The sequence below is a fragment of the Sapajus apella genome, unplaced genomic scaffold (genome assembly GCF_009761245.1).
Source record: "Sapajus apella isolate SASKATOON/1434 unplaced genomic scaffold, GSC_monkey_1.0 scaffold85, whole genome shotgun sequence".
NCBI classification, from domain to species: Eukaryota; Metazoa; Chordata; class Mammalia; order Primates; family Cebidae; genus Sapajus; species Sapajus apella.
In genome coordinates, this window is record NW_022437025.1 from 296,059 (window position 1) to 317,380 (window position 21,322).

The following is a 21,322-nucleotide window of genomic DNA, read 5'->3' on the forward strand; positions in this document are numbered from 1 at the left end:
CTTGTTACCCAGGCTGGAGTGCAATGGCGCGATCTCGGCTCACCGCAACCTCCGCCTCCTGGGTTCAGGCAATTCTCCTGCCTCAGCCTCCTGAGTAGCTGGGATTACAGGCGCACGCCACCATGCCCAGCTAATTTTTTGTATTTTTAGTAGAGACAGGGTTTCACCATGTTGACCAGGATGGTCTCGATCTCTTGACCTCGTGATCCACCCGCCTCTGCCTCCCAAAGTGCTGGGATTACAGGCTTGAGCCACCGCGCCCGGCCTGTTGTAGGGTTTAAAAAATTTTTTTTTCTTTGCTGTGCACAAGCTGTTTAATTTGATACAGTCTCACTTGTTTGTATTTTTTGTTGCTGTGCTTTTGATGTCTTATCATAGGTTACTGTCAAGACCAATGTCAACAAGATTTCTTTTTTTTTTTAATATGTTTTCTTCAGGAGTTTTAAGGTTTCATGTCTTACATTTAAGTCCTTCATTTTGAGTTAATTTTGGGGTATGGTTTAAGAAAACGATCTACTTTTATTTTTTCACTTGTGGATATCCAGTTTTTCTGGCACCATGTATCAAGAAGACTGTACTTTCTGCATTGTATATTCTTGGTGGCCTTGTCAAAGATTACTTGACCTTGTATTCCTGGTTTTGTTTCTGGGCTCCCTATTCTGCTCCGTTGGTTTTTGTATCAATTTTTATGCACATACTATACTCTTGATTACTATAACCTTTAAATAAAATTTGAAATTAGAGAGTATGATGCCCCAGCATTGTTCTTTCTCAAGATTGCTCAGGTTATTTAAAGTTTTTGTAGGTTACACTTATATTGTACAATTGTGTTTTCTATTACTGTGAAAAATGCCACTAAAATTTTGATAGGGATCACGTTGAATCTGTAGATCATTTTGGATAATATGATACTTTGACAGGGTTAGTTATCCTAATGGAATATGTTTCCATTTATTTGTGTCTACTTCAATTTCTGTCATCAATCTTATTGTATTTAATGTATATATTTTTTATTTAATTGGTTAAATTTATTTTTATTAAATTTCTTTTTATACTATTGCAAATGGCAATTATTTCTTTTTTTGGAAAGTTTACTGTATGGAAATGCAACAAATATTTGTATATTGGGCCAGGTGCTGTGTCTCATTTCTGTAATCCCTGCACTTTCAGAGTCCAAGGCAGGTGGATCACTTGAGGACAGAAGTTTGAGATGAGTCTGGGCAAAACAGTGAGACCCTGTCTCGGAAAAAAAAAACAACAAAACCAAAACCCACAAGTATTCGTATATTGATCATGTATCCTGATACTTTAATGAATGCATTTCTTAGTTCAAAGATTTTTTGTTGTTTTACCCTAGGGATATATAAATATATATATATATATGTGCATATACATACACATATATATATGTATATGCATGATCATATTATCTACAAACAGTAACATTTTTACTTCTTTTCCAAGCTGGAGAGCTTTGTTCTCCTTTTCCTTGCCCATTGTTCTGAAAGAGACTTCCAGAAATAAGGTAAGATAGAAGCTGTGGCCCTGGAGGCAGACCTGCAGATCTTGGCCTCAGCTGTGGTCTCTGAAGCAGCCCTGTGTCTGTACATTTGAAGGATCTAACAATGATTATAGTTTCTATAAACTATTTTTGACAGGTAAAGATCTCCTGTTTGTTTGATCCGCAGGCTGATGATATTATTACCTCTGAGTTTGCAGAGAAGGGTTGTAGCTAGGTCACAAGGATACTGCTGGGTCTAATGTGGGGTCTGCCTTTGATGGTTGTGTTACCAGAGATTTGGACAGTCATGGATTCTTCGTAGGCTCTGGAAAGATTAAATATCCTTGAGGACATTAATCTATATGGCAGGCAGTAGGGTTGGGTTTTGAAGTTTGTCTGCATATAATGGACCAAATACCAAGTGTGTGAATGGGTTTGGCTTCTGACTACCTGGGAACAGTTTTCACAAGTCTCTATGTGGTTCCCAGAGTGTATGCAACTAGCCACAGACTGTGACTGTGAGGGTTAGAACTGAGTCACAGGTCTGCTTCAAGGAGCACAGCTGAGGCCAAGATATATAGGCCTGCCTCCAGAGTTTTGGCTGGGTGTGTCTCCCTGCAAGTCTCTTGATGGGAAGGACCACTTGTGGACTGTAACTGAGAGGAGTTTGAGATAGTTGCAGAACTGCTTCATAATTTTCAGTAAGACAAAGCTTGGTGCACCATTTCCCTATCTGTAGCCATGTCTATGGGCCCTTGAGTTGGCCACCTGGGTGAGGGCCTGCTTTTCCTAAATAACCCTCCTTGAGTTCTGGCTCCACTGAGGTTTCACAACTCGAACCATAGGCAAGCATCTTTCTAATTCTGTTTCCTAGTTTACTACTTAAAATATTGTATAAAAGTGGAATCATACACTATCACTTTGTTGGTGTCTTATTTCTCTTAAAATAATGGCTTTAAGATTTATCCTAATTGTAGCATCTGACGATATTTTTATTTGAGACTAAAGAATATTTTATTATATGTATAAACCACATCTTTTTAAATCATTTATCCATTGAAGGATGTTTGAGTTTTTTTACTTTTTGGCTTTTGTAAATGATAAGGTTTGGATCTGCGTTTTTATTCAAATCTTATGTCAAATTGCCATCCTTAATGTTGGAGGTGGGGCCTGGTGGGAGGTGATTGGGTCATAGGGTTGGCTTATCATGAATGGTTTAGCTTAGCTCTTTTGGTACTATCTTGCCATAGTGAGTGAGTTCTCCTGAGGTGTCATTTTTCAAAAGCATGTGGCACCTCTTCTCTCACTCTCTTACTCCTGCTCCTACCATATAAGATGACTCACCGTCCCTTCGCTTTCTGCTATGGTTGGAAACTTTTTGAGGTTTCCCTGGAAGCAGAAGCTGCTGTGCTTTCTGTACAGCCTGCAGAACAATGACCCAGGTAAACCTCTTTTATTAAAACAAATTACCCAGTCTCAGGTATTTCTTTATAGCAATGCTGGAATAAACTAATGCAGTGAATATTGCTGCAGTAAACTAGGATGTACAAATATTTCTTTCAGGTACACTTTGCATATTTTGAATAGATGCTCAGAAGTGGGGCTGGGCATGGGGGCTGATGCCTGTAATCTCAGTATATTCTTGACAGCTTTGTCAAAAATAAGTTTGCCATAGATATATGGATATGTCTGCATTCTCTCTACTGTTTCACTGATCAGTTTCATGCTGTTTCAATTACTGTAGCTCTGTAGTATCATTTAAAGTGAAATACTGTGATTCCTCCAGTTTCTTTTTTTCTTACAATGGCTTTGGCTATTCTGATTCTTTTGTGGTTCTGTCTACATTGTAGGATTGTTTTTTCTATTTCTGTGAAGAATGGCATTGATGTTTTTCTAGACGTTGTAATAAATCTGTAGATTGCTTTGGGTAGTATGGACATTTTTAAAATGTTGATTCTTCCTATTCATGAACATAAAATATTATTCAGTTTTTTATCTTTTTAAATTTCTTGCATCAGTGTCTTATATTTTATAGTACTCATTGTAGAGATTTTTCACATCTTTGCTTAATTCCTAGATATTTAATTTGTGGCTATTGTAAATGGGATTACTCTTTTGATTTCTTTTTCACATTGTTCACTGTTAGCATATAGACACACTACTAATTTTTTATTTTATTTTATTTTATTTATTTTTTAAAGACAGGGTTTCACCATGTTGGTCAGCCTGGTCTTGAACTCCCAACCTCAGGTGATCCACTCACCTTGGCCTCCAAAGTGCTTGGATTACAAGCGTGAGCCACCACGCCTGGCCGTCACACTACTAATTTTTTAATCCTTTTTTTTTTTTTTTTGAAAAGTCTCGCTGTGTCACCCAGGCTGGAGTGCATTGGCATGATCTCTGCTCACTGCAACCCCTGCCTCCCAGGTTCAAGCAATTCTCCCGCCTCAGCCTCCTCTGTAGCTGGGACTACAGGCGTGAGCTAATTTTTGTATTTTTTTAGTAGAGATGGGGTTCCACCATATTGGCCAGGTTGGTCTCAAACTCCTGACCTCAGGTGATCCGCCTGCCTCGGCCTCCCAAAGTGCTGGGATTACAGGCATGAACCACCACTACCAGTTGGCTTTTAATCTTATATCTTGACTAAATTCAATTAATTCTAATAGTGTTTTAATGAATTAGGTTTTTCCAAATATAAGACCACATCATCTGCAAACAAAGATAATTTTACTTCTTCCTTTCCAATTTGGGTGCCCCTTTTTGCCCTCTTATTGCTCTAGTTAGCACTTCTAGTATGATTTTGAATAACAGTGGTAAAAGTGTGCATCCTTTGTGCCTCTTCTTTTGTCTTCTTCAGATACAGACACCTTATCAGAATGGTTTTGGGTTTAGGCTCCCAACTTTACAGGGTAATTTGTCCTCAGCCATCCTTTTGTCTTTTCCTGGTCCTAAGCTTCAGAACTGTCTAGGGACGATCTCACATGCCCACAGTAGCCATGTCTCGTGGAGTGTTTAGGGAATAACAGTTCCTGCACCATTTCCTTATAGTGGATGGCCTGAGGTATGGGGTGGACCCTCTCAGGGGAGCAGCTAGGTGCCCTGGTGCTCAGAGCACGCTGTGGTTTACACTTCATTTAAAAAGCCACATCCTCGTGACATTAAGATTTTCTTTTTCCCATCCACTTTCCAGTTTTTTGGAGACACGTTGCTGTTCGGCCAATGGAATTCTGATATTGAGGGGAAAGGCAGAAATAATTTCCACCATCTGGATTTTTTTCAGAATTGTGAAGGAAGAAAAAGATAATATCCTCGAAGACAAAGTCCATTCTAGCAAGATGGTGCAAGGACCTGCCCAAAAAAAAAAAAAAAAAAGTATGTACTCCAGGCACACAGGGGGATGCAGTGCAGAGGCTCTTGGGGTGGTCATTGAGTACTTCAATGAGAAGGATGAAGGTGGGAGGATGTACATAATAGGACAGAAAACCCGACTTGACACATGAGTCAGACATATCATTATTTCAGCCAGTACTGCCACTCCTTGGGTTTGTTATCTTGAAAAAATTGTTTACTTATTTTAACTTCCATTTTTATTAATTGTACAATTCATTTTATTGATAGAGCTTGAAAAATAGGAAAATATTCTCAAAGAGGCATACAAATGTGAATTCAAAAAATGTCTAGTGATTTGTTAAAAATTTTTTCATTTTTCCCTTGAGGGTGTGTAATAAGTTTTTGAGATTTGTACATTTTGGGAGTGGTTTCAAACAGAACCTCAGGGCTTTAGTTATGGGAATGTTACTGGGTAAAAAAAAGTAGGAAACATTTCCTTTATGGGTAGAGACGTGTACCCAATTTTTAGGTACACTTCCGTAAATCACCAATTTATCTGGTACATCTTTGTAAATCACCAATTTATCTACCATAATTTCTTATAAAAAAGTGTACCCAATTTTTAGAAGAAATTATGGTAGATAAATTGGTGATTTACAGAGATGTGCCAAAACATCAGTTTCTCTTTTCTGCATGGTGGAGACTTTGTGATAAAGAATAAGTCTGCTCTGTATCCTTTTATCTGGATGTCTGAATTTAATGTTAAATTTTATGGAATAGGACTTGACATTCCTGATAATGTTCATGTATGATTACTTATTTGTTATTATGGAAATAATACCTAAACGACATGTTTATTGTCTGAAATGGATATTTTGACTTTTCTCATTGAAGTATAAAATGTAAGCGCCTTACAATCTCCTTTCCTCCTATAAATATAAGCACTGAGGTTGAGGAATTTTGCTGGATTCTTTAAACACTTGAGTTATTTTATATAAAAACTAAGTGAAAAACTGGGAATCAGAGACCTAAGCCTATTGACTGCAAGGCAAGGCCAGTCTTGACTCAGCCAAAGGAGGTCATCAGTAGCCCAGTAGTTTCTTGCTGGGGAACCTTTTCTGCAGGTGGTCCAGCCTGGCTCAAATTAGACATGAAAGGAGCCTTTATATTGAGAGGCTACAGGCGCCTGGAAAGCTGGGTATCCACAGGCAGATGCAGTGAGAGTTGGGATGGGAGGAGGGTTGTGATGTCCTCTGAGAGGGTGTAATTTTTATTGTCATGAGGCTGTTTCTAGATATCATCAAGTAAAAAATATTGATATAGGAAAGAAGTGACTTTATTCTAAGGAGTATTGCAATGGAAAAAGCACAAAGCATAAGACCTGCAAGCATGTCCAAAATGAGGCAGATAAGGGCTGGTTTCTCATATGAAGAGCAAACAAGATTAGAAAGAAGGTGGGAGAGAGGAGAGAGAGAAAGAATGTTTCACCCTGAAGTCAGCCTGTTTTTGGGAAGGGAAGGAAGAGGGGTTGTATGCTGGCTGAGACTGAAGGTGGAGCCTGAGGGAAGGAGAGAAACTTGAGCAGTTTAGCTAACAGGTATTCTGCTCTGAACACTGAAGACACAATTATTTAATTGTTTATGAGGGAAAAATGAGAATGTAGAGCCTGTGAATTTGTGATATCTAAAGAGGGAGCATCATCAAAGTCATAATGAAAAGGGTATTTCCTTACAGTAAGCTTTTCTTGCAGAGAAAAGCTTACTGTAAGGAAATTGGAAATTACTGCAAAGGATTGGAAAGATGTATAACTACCACAATTCACTACCCGCCTCATGCTTTCCCTGCTTTTCTTTCTCGTATACATTTTTTCCTTTTGGCTTTTACCGAGTTGTATCCAGTATAATAACCTGGTAAACATAGGTAAAGTGTTTTTGAGTTGTATCCAATATAATAACCTGGTAAACACAGGTAAAGTGTTTTTGCCAAGTTCTTTGTAGTTTTATCAAATCTTTTAACTTGAAGGAGGGAGTTATGGAAGCCTATGATTTATAGACAGTTGCTCAGAAGTAGCAGATGGGCCCCTGGGGCTTGTGACTGCCATGTGTAGTGGAAGCAGTGTTGTGGGGCTGAGCCCTGAGTTAGCGGGTTCTTTGCTGACCCTGGGTGTTGTCTGAATTGAGTTGTTGGATGCCCAGTTTGTGTTGGAGAATTGGTTGGTGTTCAGAAAACTTCATATATTTGGTGTTAGACTAAAGATACTAGACTGGGTGCAGTGGCTCACGCCTGTAAACCTAGCACATTGGGAAGTCAAGGAGGGCAGATTGCTTGAGCTTAGGAGTTCAACACCAGCCTGGGCAACATGGCAAAATCCCATCTCTACCAAAAATCCAAAAAAAGTAGCTGGGCGTGGTGGCACACACCTGTATTCCTAGCTACCTGGGGAGGTGCTGAGGCAGGGGAATCCTGGGTGGTCGATGCTGCCATGAGCCGAGGTCACACCAGTGCACTCCAGCCTGTGTGACAAAGTGAGGCCCTTTCTCAAAAAAAATAAAGATTTCCCAGCAGCCTTGGCTGAAGGGAGACACTGGGTCTGTTGTAGAGTGGACAGGTTTTTTTGTTTTTTTATTTTTCTTTCTTTCTTTTTTTTTGGCTCACAAGCTGTCATACTGTTCTAGGTCTCCTCCAGGGGTCAAAGGGGACTGAGGACCTAAAGGAAGGAGTTCTGAGAGCAGACTCTTCCTTCCACCCTGCTGCTACAATGTGATTTCTGCATATTCACACACATGCATGCTAGGCAATAGTGTGGCCATGCTTCTCTCATGACAAAGCTTCACTCAGGAATTGTGTGTCTCTGCTTCTGGAGTTTTCTACTAAGAGGCCACATAAGTGTCCAGAAGGCTCATGGCTTTTTTATCCCTTCCAGATCTTGAATCTGTACCAGTAACTCCTGCAGTAGTCTAGGCTTCTGGATCACCTGACCATCTTATCTTCCTGCACGCACACATTTATAAGTTAGGTACCCTGTCTGGGCCAGTATCTGCAGCACTAACCAGTCCTTTCAGCAGCTGTGCACTGACCCTTGCCCATGGGTTCTTGATAGCACCTTTTCTTTCTTTCTTTTTTTTTTTTTTTTCCAAATCATCTTTTATTAATATAAAAAGTGGATATTTAGCAAAAGACACACAGAGAAAAGAGTCACTATGGCCCAGGACACAAGGCAAGCAGGTGCCAGACCTGAGTCCCTGCTGGGAGAGAGGGAGGCTCGGGACAAAGTGTGAGAAGTGCTGGGAGGGGCTGAGCAGTGGGGGCCACAGAAAGTTCCGGTGGGCAACACTGTCGGCAGGTCATGGGCCCGACTCACAGGGACCTCGCTGCTAACTCTTGTTGGGGGGGAGGGGGAGGGAGTTCTTAGTGCTGCCACCTGGAGTGAGAGCCGCCCTTTGGTTCCTGGAGGGCACCCACCAAGGGACACAGGACAGGAAGCCCAGGATGGCTAGTGCAACTCGGGATGATGGCCAGGGAGAAGCGGGTGCTCTGCAGTGCCCGGGAAAGTTCCGGACGCTGAGGCTGAGAGGCTTCCTGTTGCGTGCAGGCGTTCCGCTCTGTCTCTGCCAGGCACTGTCTGACTAGGGCCCAGGCATGGATGATACCTCTCTTCAGGCGCTCCATGGCACTCTTGCTGCCGGCATAGGTGGGCTGGATCTCTTTGCCCATCTCCTCTATGACCGACAGCAGGTCCGTGTAGGTGCTCTGGGAGCCCTGGGTGCCGGGTGGCTTCATCGCCTGCACATAGCCCATGGAAGGCGGTCCAAAGTCAACAGCGGTCTGAAAGGGGTGGCGGCTCCTGGCACTGAGCCCGACGGCGACGGCACGCTTCCTGTAGGGACCGGGGTGCCCGGCCCATGGGTGCTGGAGCCAGGGGTGCTGCTGGGGGCGGGGGCGATGGGTTTGTAGGACATCCCCAGCTCCTGGGCGCAGCGGACGCCAGCCGGCCGCTCCTCAGGGGATGGCCGCTGGGCCGCTCAGCCGCGCTCTTGATTCGATAGCACCTTTTCTTATTCGGCATTTTTCCCCACAGACTTTCCTGTGAACATGATATACCCAAGGTCACCCTGCAGGTGCCTAAATCCAAGCCCTGCTGGAAATCAGATGTCCATAAGTTCAAAGCAGAGTTTTTGGATGTGGGTATTGTAAATATACGAGCAAAATAGAAATAATAGATTTAGTCCTCCAACTGGAAAATAAAAGAAGTATATTTACTCTCCTCCCTTTTCTGAAAACCTTTGTTTTAGAAAATTTTTATCTGTAAATTCTTTCTCTGCCTTTTATCTTTTTTGTCTTTTAAGTCTCTAATTTGTTTCTATTAGAGGTCTAATTTTTATTATTTTATTATGCTAACATTGGGATTAGTTATTTTCAAGTGTTTTGAGGATTAAAGTTTCATTGTTTATTTGGGATCTTTTTTCTTAATAAAAAAATATATTACTATAAAATTCTTAGAACATCGTTTGTTACATTTCAGTTTTGATATGTCCTGTTTCTGTTTTCAGTTTTCTCAAGATACTTTGTGATTTTTCTTTTTCTTTTTCTTTTTTTTTTTTGTATTTTTAGTAGAGATGGGGTTTTACTGTGTTGGCCAGGATGGTCTCTATCTCTTGACCTTGCGATCCGCCTTCCTCGGCCTCCCAAACTTTTGGGATTACAGGCATGAGCCATCGCGCCCGGCCATTTTTCTTTCTTTTTCTTCTTTGACCCGTTGATTGTTCAGAAGCATGTTGTTTAATATACACATATTTGTCAGTTTTTGACTTTTCCTTGTAATGATTTCTAGTTTTATAAAATTGCGATTTAAAAACTTGATATGATTTCAATCTTTTTAAAAAATGAAAAGTCTTGTTTGTTTTTGTTGTGGCCCAGATTTATGATGTGTCCTGAAGAATGTTCCATGTGTGTTTGAAAAGAATATAAATTATACTGTTGAATGAAATATTCGGTGCATGTCTGTTAGGTGCAATTTTGTAGTGCTATACAAGTACATTTTTTTTACTAGCTTTCTGTCTGAATGATGTATTAAGTAGGGCAGTAAAGTCCCCTGTAATACCTGTCTGTTTCTTTCTCCAGTTTTGTTAATATGTGTTTATATATTTATGTGCTCCAGTATTTGTTACCTATATATATTTATTTTTTAACAAATTAGACTCATCACTATATAATAAAGTTCTTTTTTTCTGATAGATTTTTTTTCTAGAAGTCTATTTAGTCTGATGTAAATATAGCCACTCCTATACTCTATATTATTGGCATGGAATATTCTTTTTCTTTCTTTCTTTTTTTTTTTTTTTTTTTTGAGACGGAGTTTCGCTCTTGTTACCCAGGCTGGAGTGCAATGGCGCGATCTCGGCTCACCGCAACCTCCGCCTCCTGGGTTCAGACAATTCTCCTGCCTCAGCCTCCTGAGTAGCTGGGACTACAGGCACGTGCCACCATGCCCAGCTAATTTTTTGTATTTTTAGTAGAGGCGAGGTTTCACCTTGTTGACCAGGATGGTCTCGATCTCTTGACCTCGTGATCCACCCGCCTCGGCCTCCCACAGTGCTGGGATTACAGGCTTGAGCCACCGCGCCCGGCCGGAATATTCTTTTTCATCCTTGTACCATTAACCTATGTATGTCCTTAAATCTAAAATAAGTCTCTTGTTGATTTTTTTTTTTTAAATAATAAGTCTCAGGTAATGAAGTATGGAACTGTAGTGCTGATTTTTTAAATCTATTCAGACATTCTTTGAATGTTTTAGTTTATTTTTTACTTCAATAACAGAATATCCCAGAGTTGGTAATTTATAAAGAATAGAAGTTTACTTAACTGAGAATCCTGGATGCCAAGAAGTTCAAGAGCATGTCATTCCCATCTGATGAGAATCATACTTCCACATTACAACGTGACCAAAGGCTTGAGGATGACAGGTGTACATGAGAGCTCACTTTTATAATAGACTCACTCTCCTGATAACTAACCCACTGTGGAAATAATGATACTAATCCTTAGCTCTCATGACCTAATAAGTTATTAAGGGCCTCATTTCTTAATTTCTCACAATGGTAGTTAAATTTTAACGTGAATTTTGGAGGGAACACTCAAACTATAGCAGTGCGTTTTTATTGGATAACTGAATCTATATATTTAAAGGGATTACTGATTGATAAGAACTTATTTCTGCCATTTGTTTTAACGGTTTTCTGACCATTTAGTAGTTTCTGTTTTTTAATTCTTTCATGCTGTCTTCCCTTGTGTTTTCTTGAATTTTTGTTCTTAAATGCTTTCTTTTTCTTTTGTGTATCCACTAGTTTTTTTTTAATTTCCGAGAAGCTTATGTAAAACATCTCATAGCTATAAAATCTAACTTCAGATAACAATTTAGCTTTTTGTTTTGTACAGAATAAGGTCTTGCTTTGTTACCCAGGCTGTAGTGCAGTGGTTTTTTCATAGCTCAGTGCAGCTTCAACCTCTCCAGGCTCAAGCAATCCTCCTATCTCAGCCTCCCAAGTAGCAGGGACTACAAGCACATGCCACCATGTCTAGCTAATTTTTTTAGTATTTTGTATAGAGACAGGGTTTTGCCATGTTGCTCAGTCTGGTCTTGAACTTCTGGGTTCAAGCAATGCACCTGCCTTGGCCTCCCAAAGTGCTAGGTGTACAGGCATACAATATCAAGCCCAGCTCTTGCTTTTTTAAAAAAGATGAAATCGCTGTCTGGAATCTTTATTTTATTATTTTTTTTCTCCATTTATTTATTTTCTTGCATTTTAGGTTTTGGGGTACATGTGAGGAACATGGAAAATTGTTGCATACGTACACATGTGGCAGTGTGATTTGCTGCCTTCCTCCCCATCACCTACATCTGGCATTTCTCCCCTTCCTATCTCTCCCCAGCTCCCCACCCCCCACTGTCCCTCCCCTATTTCCCCCCAACTGACCCCAGTGTATAGTGCTCCCCTCCCTGTGTCCATGTGTTCTGATTGTTCAACACCCGCCTATGAGTGAGAACATGCGGTGTTTGATCTTCTGCTCTTCTGTCAGTTTGCTGAGAATGATGGTTTCCAGGTTCATCCATGTCCCTACAAAGGACCAAAACTCATCGTTTTTGATGGCTGCATAATATTCCATGGTGTATATGTGCCACATTTTCCCTATCCAGTCTATCGTCGATGGGCATTTGGGTTGGTCCCAGGTCTTTGCTATTGTAAATAGCGCTGCAATGAACATTCGTGTGCACGTGTCCTTATAGTAGAACGATTTGTAATCCTTTGGATATATACCCAGTAATGGGATTGCTGGGTCACATGGAATTTCTATTTCTAGGTCCTTGAGGAATCGCCACACTGTCTTCCACAATGGTTGAACTAATTTACACTCCCACCAACAGTGCAAAAGTGTTCCTATTTCTCCACATCCTCTCCAGGATCTGTTGTCTCCAGATTTTTTAATGATCGCCATTCTAACTGGCGTGAGATGGTATCTCAATGTAGTTTTGATTTGCATTTCTCTGATGACCAGTGATGATGAGCATTTTTTTCATATGTTTGTTGGCCTCATATATGTCTTCTTTTGTAAAGTGTCTGTTCATATCCTTTGCCCACTTTTGAATGGGCTTGTTAGTTTTTTTCTTGTAAATCTGTTTTAGTTCTTTGTAAATTCTGGATATCAGCCCTTTGTCAGATGGGTAAACTGCAAAAATTTTTTCCCATTCTGTTGGTTGCCGATTCACTCTAATGACTGTTTCTTTTGCTGTGCAGAAGCTGTGGAGTTTGATTAGGTCCCATTTGTCTATTTTGGCTTTTGTTGTCAATGCTTTTGGTGTTTTGGTCATGAAGTCCTTGCCTACGCCTATGTCCTGAATGGTTTTGCCTAGACTTTCTTCTACGGTTTTTATGGTGTTAGGTCTTCTGTTTTTTTCTTTTGAGACGGAGTTTCGCTCTTGTTACCCAGGCTGGAGTGCAATGGCGCGATCTCGGCTCACCACAATCTCCGCCTCCTGGGTTCGGGCAATTCTCCTGCCTCAGCCTCCTGAGTAGCTGGGATTACAGGCACGTGCCACCATGCCCAGCTAATTTTTTGTATTTTTATTAGAGACGGGGTTTCACCATGTTGACCAGGATGGTCTCAATCTCTTGACCTCGTGATCCACCCGCCTTGGCCTCCCAAAGTGCTGGGATTACAGGCTTGAGCCACCGTGCCCAGCCCCTGTTTAAGTCTTTAATCCATCTGGAGTTAATTTTAGTGTAAGGTGTCAGGAAGCGGTCCAGTTTCTGCTGTCTGCACATGGCCAGCCAGCTTTCCCAACACCATTTATTGAACAGGGAATCCTTTCCCCATTGCTTGTTTTTGTCTGGTTTGTCAAAGATCAGATGGTTGTAGATATGTTGTGTTGCCTCCGGGACCTCTGTTCTGTTCCATTGGTCTATATCTCTGTTTTGGTAACAGTACCATGCTGTTTTGATTACTGTAGCCCTGTAGTATAGTTTGAAGTCCGGTAGTGTGACGCCACCTGCTTTGTTCTTTTTGCTTAGAATTGACTTGGCTACGCGGGCTCTCTTTTGGTTCCATATGAAGTTTAAGGTGGTTTTTTCCAGTTCTGCGAAGAAGGTCATTGGTAGCTTGATGGGGATAGCATTGAATCTGTAAATTACTTTGGGCAGTATGGCCATTTTCACGATATTGATTCTTCCTAACCATGAACATGGAATGTTTCTCCATCTGTTTGTGTCCTCTCTTATTTCGTTGAGCAGTGGCTTGTAGTTCTCCTTGTAGAGGTCCTTTACGTTCCTTGTTAGTTGTATTCCTAGGTATTTTATTTTCTTTGTGGCAATTGTGAACGGAAGTTCGTTCTTGATTTGGCTCTCTTTAAGTCTGTTATTGGTGTATAGGAATGCATGTGATTTTTGCACATTGATTTTGTATCCTGAGACTTTGCTGAACTTGCTTATCAGTTTCAGGAGATTTGGGGCTGAGAAGATGGGGTCTTCTAGATATACAATCATGTCGTCTGCAAATAGAGACAGTTTGACTTCCTCCTTTCCTATTTGAATGCCCTTTATTTCTTTTTCTTGCCCAATTACTCTGGCTAGAACTTCTAATACTATACTTAAAAGCAGTGGTGAGAGAGGGCATCCTTGTCTGGTGCCACACTTCAAGGGGAATGCTTCCAGTTTTTGCCCATTCAGTATGATATTGGCTGTTGGTTTGTCGTAAATAGCTTTTATTATTTTGAGATGTGTTCCATCAATACCTAGCTTATTAAGGGTTTTTAGCATAAAGGGCTGATGAATTTTGTCAAAGGCTTTCTCTGCATCAATTGAGATAATCATGTGGTTTTTGTCTTTGGTTCTGTTTATGTGGTGAATTTATAGACTTGCATTTATAGACTTGCGTATGTTGAACCAGCCTTGCATCCCCGGGATGAAGCCTACTTGATCATGGTAGATACGCTTTTTGATGTGCTGTTGCAATCGGCTTGTCAGTATTTTATTGAAGATTTTTGCATCTATGTTCATCATGGATATTGGCCTGAAGTTTTCTTTTCTTGTTGAGTCTCTGCCGGGTTTTGGAATCAGGATGATGTTGGTCTCATAAAATGATTTGGGAAGAATTCCCCCTTTTTGTATTGTTTGGAATAGTTTCAGAAGGAATGGTACCAGCTCCTCTTTGTATGTCTGGTAGAATTCGGCTGTGAACCCATCTGGACCTGGGCTTTTTTTGGGTGGTAAGCTCTTAATTGCTGCCTCAACTTCAGACCTTGTTATGGGTCTGTTCAGGGTTTCGGCTTCTTCCTGGTTTAGGCTTGGGAGGAGGCAAGTGTCCAGGAATTTATCCATTTCTTCCAGGTTTATTAGTTTATGTGCATAGAGTTGTTTGTAATAATCTCTGATGATGGTTTGAATTTCTGTGGAATCTGTGGCGATACCTTTATCGTTTTTTATTGCATCAATTTGGTTATTCTCTCTTTTCTTTTTTATTAATCTGGCTAGTGGTCTGTCTATTTTGTTGATCTTTTCAAAAAACCAGCTCCTGGATTTATTGATTTTTTGAAGGTTTTTTTGTGTCTCTGTCTCCTTCAGTTCTGCTGTGATCTTAGCTGTTTCTTGTCTTCTGCTAGACTTTGAGGTTTTTTGATCTTGCTCCTCTATCTCTTTCAGTTTTGATGATAGGGTGTCAATTTTTGATCTCTCCTTGCTTCTCATTTGGGCACTTATTGCTATATATTTTCCTCTAGAGGCTGCTTTAAATGTGTCCCAGAGATTCTGGTATGTTGTGTCTTCATTCTCGTTGGTTTTGAAGAACATTTTTATTTCTGTCTTCATTTCATTGTTTATCCAGTCAACATTCAAGAGTAAGTTGTTCAGTTTCCATGAAGCCATGCGGTTCTGGGTTAGTTTTTGAATACTGAGTTCTAACTTGATTGCACTGTGGTCTGAGAGACTGTTTGTTACGATTTCCGTTCTTTTGCATTTGCTGAGGAGTGATTTACTCCCAATTATGTGGTCAATTTTAGAGTAGGTGTGATGTGGTGCTGAGAAGAATGTATACTCTGTGGATTTGGGGTGGAGAGTTCTGTAAATGTCTATTAGGTTTGCTTGGTCCAGGTCTGAGTTCAAGTCCTGGATATCCTTGTTAATTTTCTGTCTGGTTGATTTGTCTAATACTGACAATGGAGTGTAAAAGTCTCCCACTATTATTGTGTGGGAGTCTAAGTCTCTTTGTAAGTCATTAAGAACTTGCCTTATGTATCTGGGTGCTCCTGTATTGGGTCCTTATATATTTAGGATCGTTAGCTCTTCTTGTTGCATTGATCCTTTTACCATTATGTAATGTCCCTCTTTGTCTCTTATGATCTTTGTTGCTTTAAAGTCTAATTTATCAGAGATGAGAATTGCAACTCCTGCTTTTTTTTTTGCTCTCCATTTCCTTGGTAAATCTTCCTCCATCCCTTCGAGCCTTTGTGTATCCTTGCATGTGAGATGGGTTTCCTGGATACAGCACACCGATGGGTTTTGGCTTTTTATCCAATTTGCCAGTCTGTGTCTTTTGATTGGGGCATTTAGTCCATTTACATTTAGGGTTAATATTGTTATGTGCGAATTTGATACTGCCATTTTGTTGCTAGCTGGGTGTTTTGCCCTTTAGTTGAGCTGGTATTTGTTACTTTATATGTGTAGAACCTCTTTCAGGAGCTCTTTTAGAGCTGGCCTGGTGGTGACGAAATCTCTGAGCACTTGCATGTTCACAAAGGATTTTATTTTTCTTTCACTTATGAAGCTTAGTTTGGCTGGATAGGAGATTCTGGGTTGAAAGTTCTTTTATTTAAGGATGTTGAATATTGGCCCCCACTCTCTTCTGGCTTGTAGGGTTTCTGCCGAGAGATCTGCTGTGAGTCTGATGGGCTTCCCTTTTGGGTAACCCGACCTTTCTCTCTGGTTGCCCTTAGTATTTTCTCCTTCATTTCGACCCTGGTGAATCTGACGATTATGTGCCTTGGGGTTGCTCTTCTTGATGAATATCTTTGTGGTGTTCTCTGTATTTCCTGGACTTGAACATTTGGCTGCCTTGCTAGGTTGGGGAAGTTTTCATAGATAATATCCTGAAGAGTATTTTCCAGCTTGGATTCATTCTCTTCGTCGCATTCAGGTACGCCTATCAAACGTAGATTAGGTCTTTTCACATAGTCCCACATTTCTTGGAGATTTTGTTCATTCCTTTTTACCCTTTTTTCTCCAGTCTTGCCTTCCCGTTTTATTTCATTGAGTTGATCTTCGACTTCTGATATCCTTTCTTCTGCTTGGTCAATTCGGCTGTTGATACTTGTGCATGCTTCGTGAAGTTCTCGTGTTGCGTTTTTCAGCTCCATCAATTCACTTATATTCCTTTCTATTTTGTCCATTCTCGTTAGCATTTCGTCAAATCTTTTTTCAAGGTTCTTAGTTTCTTTGCATTTGGTTAGAACATGTTCTTTAAGTTCACAGAAGTTTCTTACTCCCCACCTTCTCAAGTCTGATTCTGTCATTTCATCACACTCGTTCTCCCTCCAACCTTGTTCCCTTGCTGGTGAGAAGTTGTGATCCCTTGTAGGAGGAGAGGTGTTCTGATTTCGGGTGTTTTCATCCTTTTTTGCACTGGTTTCTTCCCATCTTTAAGGATTTATCCACCTGTCAACTTTGTAGTTGCTGGCTTTCAGATTGGGTCTCAAATCTTTCAGATTAACGTTCTGTTTGTTGATGATGAGGTTATTTCTGTTTCTTGCTTTTCCTTCTGACAGTCTGGCCCCTCTGCTGTAGGTCTGCTGAGGTTCACTCCAGGCCCTGCTTGCCAGGGGTTCACCTGCAGCAGCTGCTGAACAGTGAGGGTTGTTACCAGTTTTCTTCTTCTGCTATCTTTGTCCTACAACGATACCCGCCTAGTGTCAGTCTGATCTCTCCTTTATGAGGTGTCTCTTTGGATATATAGGTGTCAGGGAGCTGCTTGAGGAGACAATCTCTTCTTTATAGGAGCTCAAATAGTGAGCTGTGAGCGCTGTTGTTCATTCAGAGTTGCTGGGCAGATACGTTTAGGTCTGCTACAGCAGAACTCATAAACTGCTTTTTGTTCCCAGGTGCTCTGTCCCAGGGATTTAGGGCTTTATTTATGAGTTTCCGTTATGCTGCTGCCTCCTTTTTTTTTTTTTTCCTTCAGACCTGCCCTGCCCAGCAAGGAGGCAGCCTAGTCACTGTCGGCCTGTAGAGGCTTTGCTGAGCTGCTGTGGGCTCTGCCCAGCTGCCGAGTGAACTGCCCTGCAGTCCTGTTTATATGGGTGTAGTTAGAACTGCTTTGGTAATGGTGGCCCGCCTCTGTTGAGGTGGAATCTCTGCTGTGGCGGGTTGCCTTGGCAACGGCGGGCTGCCTCAGCATTGGCCAAGAACCTGCGTCGTGGCGGGCTGCCTCGGTAATGGCGGACGCCCCTCCCCCACAGAGCTGGACCGTCCCGGGTTCAGCTGTGAAACTCAATCCAGAGTTTCTGGTTGCTCTTCTTTTGTGGGGGTGGGACCAGCCAAGCCTGATCACATGGCTCCCTGCCTCAGAGCCTTTTTTAAGTTTGTGTTCCAGTCGCCTGTTGAAGAGGCGCCAGGGTCTGTTTGTTTTCTCCTGCGGACACTCACTGCGCTGGCTTAAACAGCGGCACTGAGGTTTGTATCGCTTTTTTTTTTTTCCCTGGAATCTACTGTCCTGGTTCCCTGCTCAGTCCCCTTTTTAAACAGACGAATGGGTGTGAAGTTCCCGTGGCTCCAATCGCCAGCCAAAAGGGCACCCAGACTGGTGTATTTTGTACGGAGAACTGCTGCTCCGGGGCGCCAACAAAGCAGCCGCGCGGGGCAAAGCAGCGGCGCCGGCCGGCACAGCCGCTCCGCCCGAAACAGCCGTGCTGGTGACCTGTGGAGCTTCTCCGCCTGGGAATTTCCTAGTCTGTGGGCAATAAAAATGCGGCGTCCACTCACCCTCTGCACTTTCACTGGGAGCTGCAATCCTGAGCTGTTCCTAAATGGCCATCTTGGATCCTCCTCCTGGAATATTTATTTTATTCATGTACTTATTTAAGAGACAGGGTCCTTCTAATATTGAACAGATTGATTTTGAACTCCTGGCCTCAAGCAAAAGATTTTATTCCCTTCAACGCAGTATTTATGTCACACTCCATCGTTTTATATCATATACCTGTGTACAAATTATCGAACCTATATGTAGTTTTAATAATTTTTCTTGTAGGTTTTTTTTTTTTTTAAACAGAGTTTCGCTCTTGTTACCCAGGCTGGAGTGCAATGGCGCGATCTCGGCTCACCGCAACCTCCGCCTCCTGGGTTCAGGCAATTCTTCTGCCTCAGCCTCCTGAGTAGCAGGGAGTACAGGCACGCGCCACCATGCCCAGCTAATTTTTTGTATTTTTAGTAGAGACGGGGTTTCACCATGTTGATCAGGATGGTCTCGATCTCTTGACCTCGTGATCCACCCGCCTCGGCCTCCCAAAGTACTGGGATTACAGGCTTGAGCCACCGCGCCTGGCCTTTCTTGTAGCTTTTATACAAGAGTTCTTGAATTTTTGTGTTTTTTTTGTTGTTACATGCTTTCATACCTTTTTGCTTTATTTTTAACATGGACGGTTTGTTTTGTTTTGTTTTTGAGACAGTGTCTCACTCTGTTGTCAGGCTGGAGTGCAATGGAGTGATCTCTGCTCACTGCAACCTCTGCCTCCAGGGTTCAAGTGATTTTCCTGCCTCAGCCTCCTGAGTAGCTGGGACTACAGGTGTGCGCCACCATGCCCAGCTAATTTTTTATTTTTAATAGAGATGGGTTTCACCATGTTGGCCAGGATGGTCTCGATCTCTTGACCTCATGATCTGCTGGCCTCTGCCTCCCAAAGTGCTGGGATTCCAGGCATGAGCCACCGCGCCCACCATGATACTTTTTATTTTGTGTGTATCCACTACAGTATTTTTTATTGTAATGGCTAAGAAACATACATAAAACATCTCATAGTTATAAAATCTAGCTTCAGATAACAAAATAGCTTTTTGTTTTGTACAGATCATGTCTGGCTTTGTTACCCGGGCTGTCGTGCAGTGGTGCATTCATAGCTCAGTGCAGCTTTGACCTCCTTGGGGTCAAGCAATCCTCCTATCTCAGTCTATCCAAAGTAGGTGGGACTACAAGCTCATGCCATTATGTATGGCAAAAATTTTTTAGTGTTTTTTGTTTTGCCATGTTGCTCAGGCTGCTATTGACCTCCTGGGCTCAAGCAATTCACCTGCCTTGGCCTCCCAAAGTGCTGGGATTCCAGGCATGTGCTATCAGGCCCAGCCACTACTTTCTTAAAAAGACTAAAAAGCTTTCTGAGATCTTTATTTAATTTTATTTATGTACTTAGACTGGTTTTGAACTCCTGGCCTCAAGCAAAAGTCAGCTTGTAAATATAGAACACTTAAACAATTTTACTCCCGTCAACACAGTATTTATGTCACATTCTACATTTTTTCATATTGTATACCCATTAACAAATATTGAAGCTACATGTACCTTTAATAATTTTTTCCTGTAGCTTTTATACCAGAGTTCAAAGTAATTGATTCATTCATTCGCCATAATTACACTTTTATACACTTTTAAATTTGACTGTGTATATATGATTTTCAGTAATATTTATGTTTTTGTTGTAAGTTTTTATTCCATTACAACTCAAAAAATTCTCATTATCATTTGTTGTAATTCAGGTTTAGTGATTAAAAATTTCCTCAGCTTTTTTTTAATCTGAAAAGATTCTGATTGATACTTCATTTATAAAGAAAAGCCTTGTCAGGTTTAGTCTTCCTACTTGTCAAGGTTTTTTCTTTTTCTCTCTTTATTTGCACTTTAAATATGTACTTTCATTCTTATGTGGCTTGCATGGTTTCTGCTGAGCAATCTGTTGATAACCTTATAGGAGTTCCCTTGTATGTGAAGAATCTCTTTTCTCTTGCTTCTTTTAAGAATCTCTCTTTATCTTTGAATTTTGGCAGTTCAATTATAATGTGTCTTGGGCAATTTTTGTTAGATTATTCTTGCTATAGACATTTTGAGCTTTTTAATGTCTATATTCCTTCCAAGATTGGGAAGAATTGAAGACATTATATCTTTAAACAATTTTAAGAAATTTTTCTTAAAAATTTTTTTTCTCTCTCTCATGAACCTCCTAAAATATGTAGATTCTTACCGTTTATTATGCAGTATGGAGCCCAAATGCTTTGTTCACTCTTATATTCTTTTTTAAAATTCTAATTAGAAACTTTTAAATCACATAGTTTTACCTTTCCTGATTTTTTTTCTGTATAAAGGAGTCTCCTGTTAAAGCTTTCTCTTAAATATTTTAGATCTCCTGTTATGTACTTCAGCTCCAGCATATCTATTTGATTTGTTTTTTTCTTTGTTTGTTTGAGATAGAGTTTCGCTCTTGTCGCCCAGGCTAGTGTGCAATGATGCAATCTCAGCTTACTGCAACCTCTGCCTCCCGGGTTCAAGCGATTCTTCAGCCTCAGTCTCCTGAGTAGTTGGGATTACAGGCATGCGCCACCACACCTGGCTAATTTTTCATATTTTTAGTAGAGACGGTGTTTCACCATGTTAGTCAAGCTCGTCTCTAACTCCTGACCTTAAATGATCTGCCCACCTTGGCCTCCAAAGGTGCTGGGATTACAGGCATGAGTGAACACGTTGGCTCTCTTTTGATGGTTTCTCTTTATTATAATTGTGATTTTGATCATACATTGTTGCAAAAAAATTTTAGTGATTTGTGGTTATTCTGCATCTCATTGAGATTCTTTAATTATTTTGAATTCTTACCATTTTTTTTAGATCTGTGTTTTATTGTAAGTGGTTACTAGAGCATTTTTAGTTTCTCCTGGTGGTGTTATGTTTGACTGATCCTTCATGATCTAT

General features: G+C 40.9%; 1 long non-coding RNA gene and 1 pseudogene across 4 annotated transcripts in view; one reads left to right on the top strand and one right to left on the bottom strand.

Moving 5' to 3' along the window:
- The window catches only part of LOC116533941, a 44,728-nt gene that overhangs the window by 1,181 nt on the left and 22,225 nt on the right, over window positions 1-21,322 (top strand). The window contains exons 1-2 of one of the 3 annotated variants that reach the window (XR_004261523.1): window positions 1,413-1,525; window positions 4,782-4,873. This is a non-coding gene — a long non-coding RNA (uncharacterized LOC116533941). Of the gene's footprint in view, window positions 1-1,412; window positions 1,526-4,045; window positions 4,874-21,322 lie in introns of those variants that run through there. The other 2 variants (XR_004261524.1, XR_004261522.1) reach the window with 2 other exon arrangements.
- LOC116533936 lies at window positions 7,949-8,833 on the bottom strand (annotated as a pseudogene). Its single transcript, XR_004261518.1, has one exon. The product of XR_004261518.1 is annotated as a cyclin-dependent kinase 2-associated protein 2 pseudogene (transcript).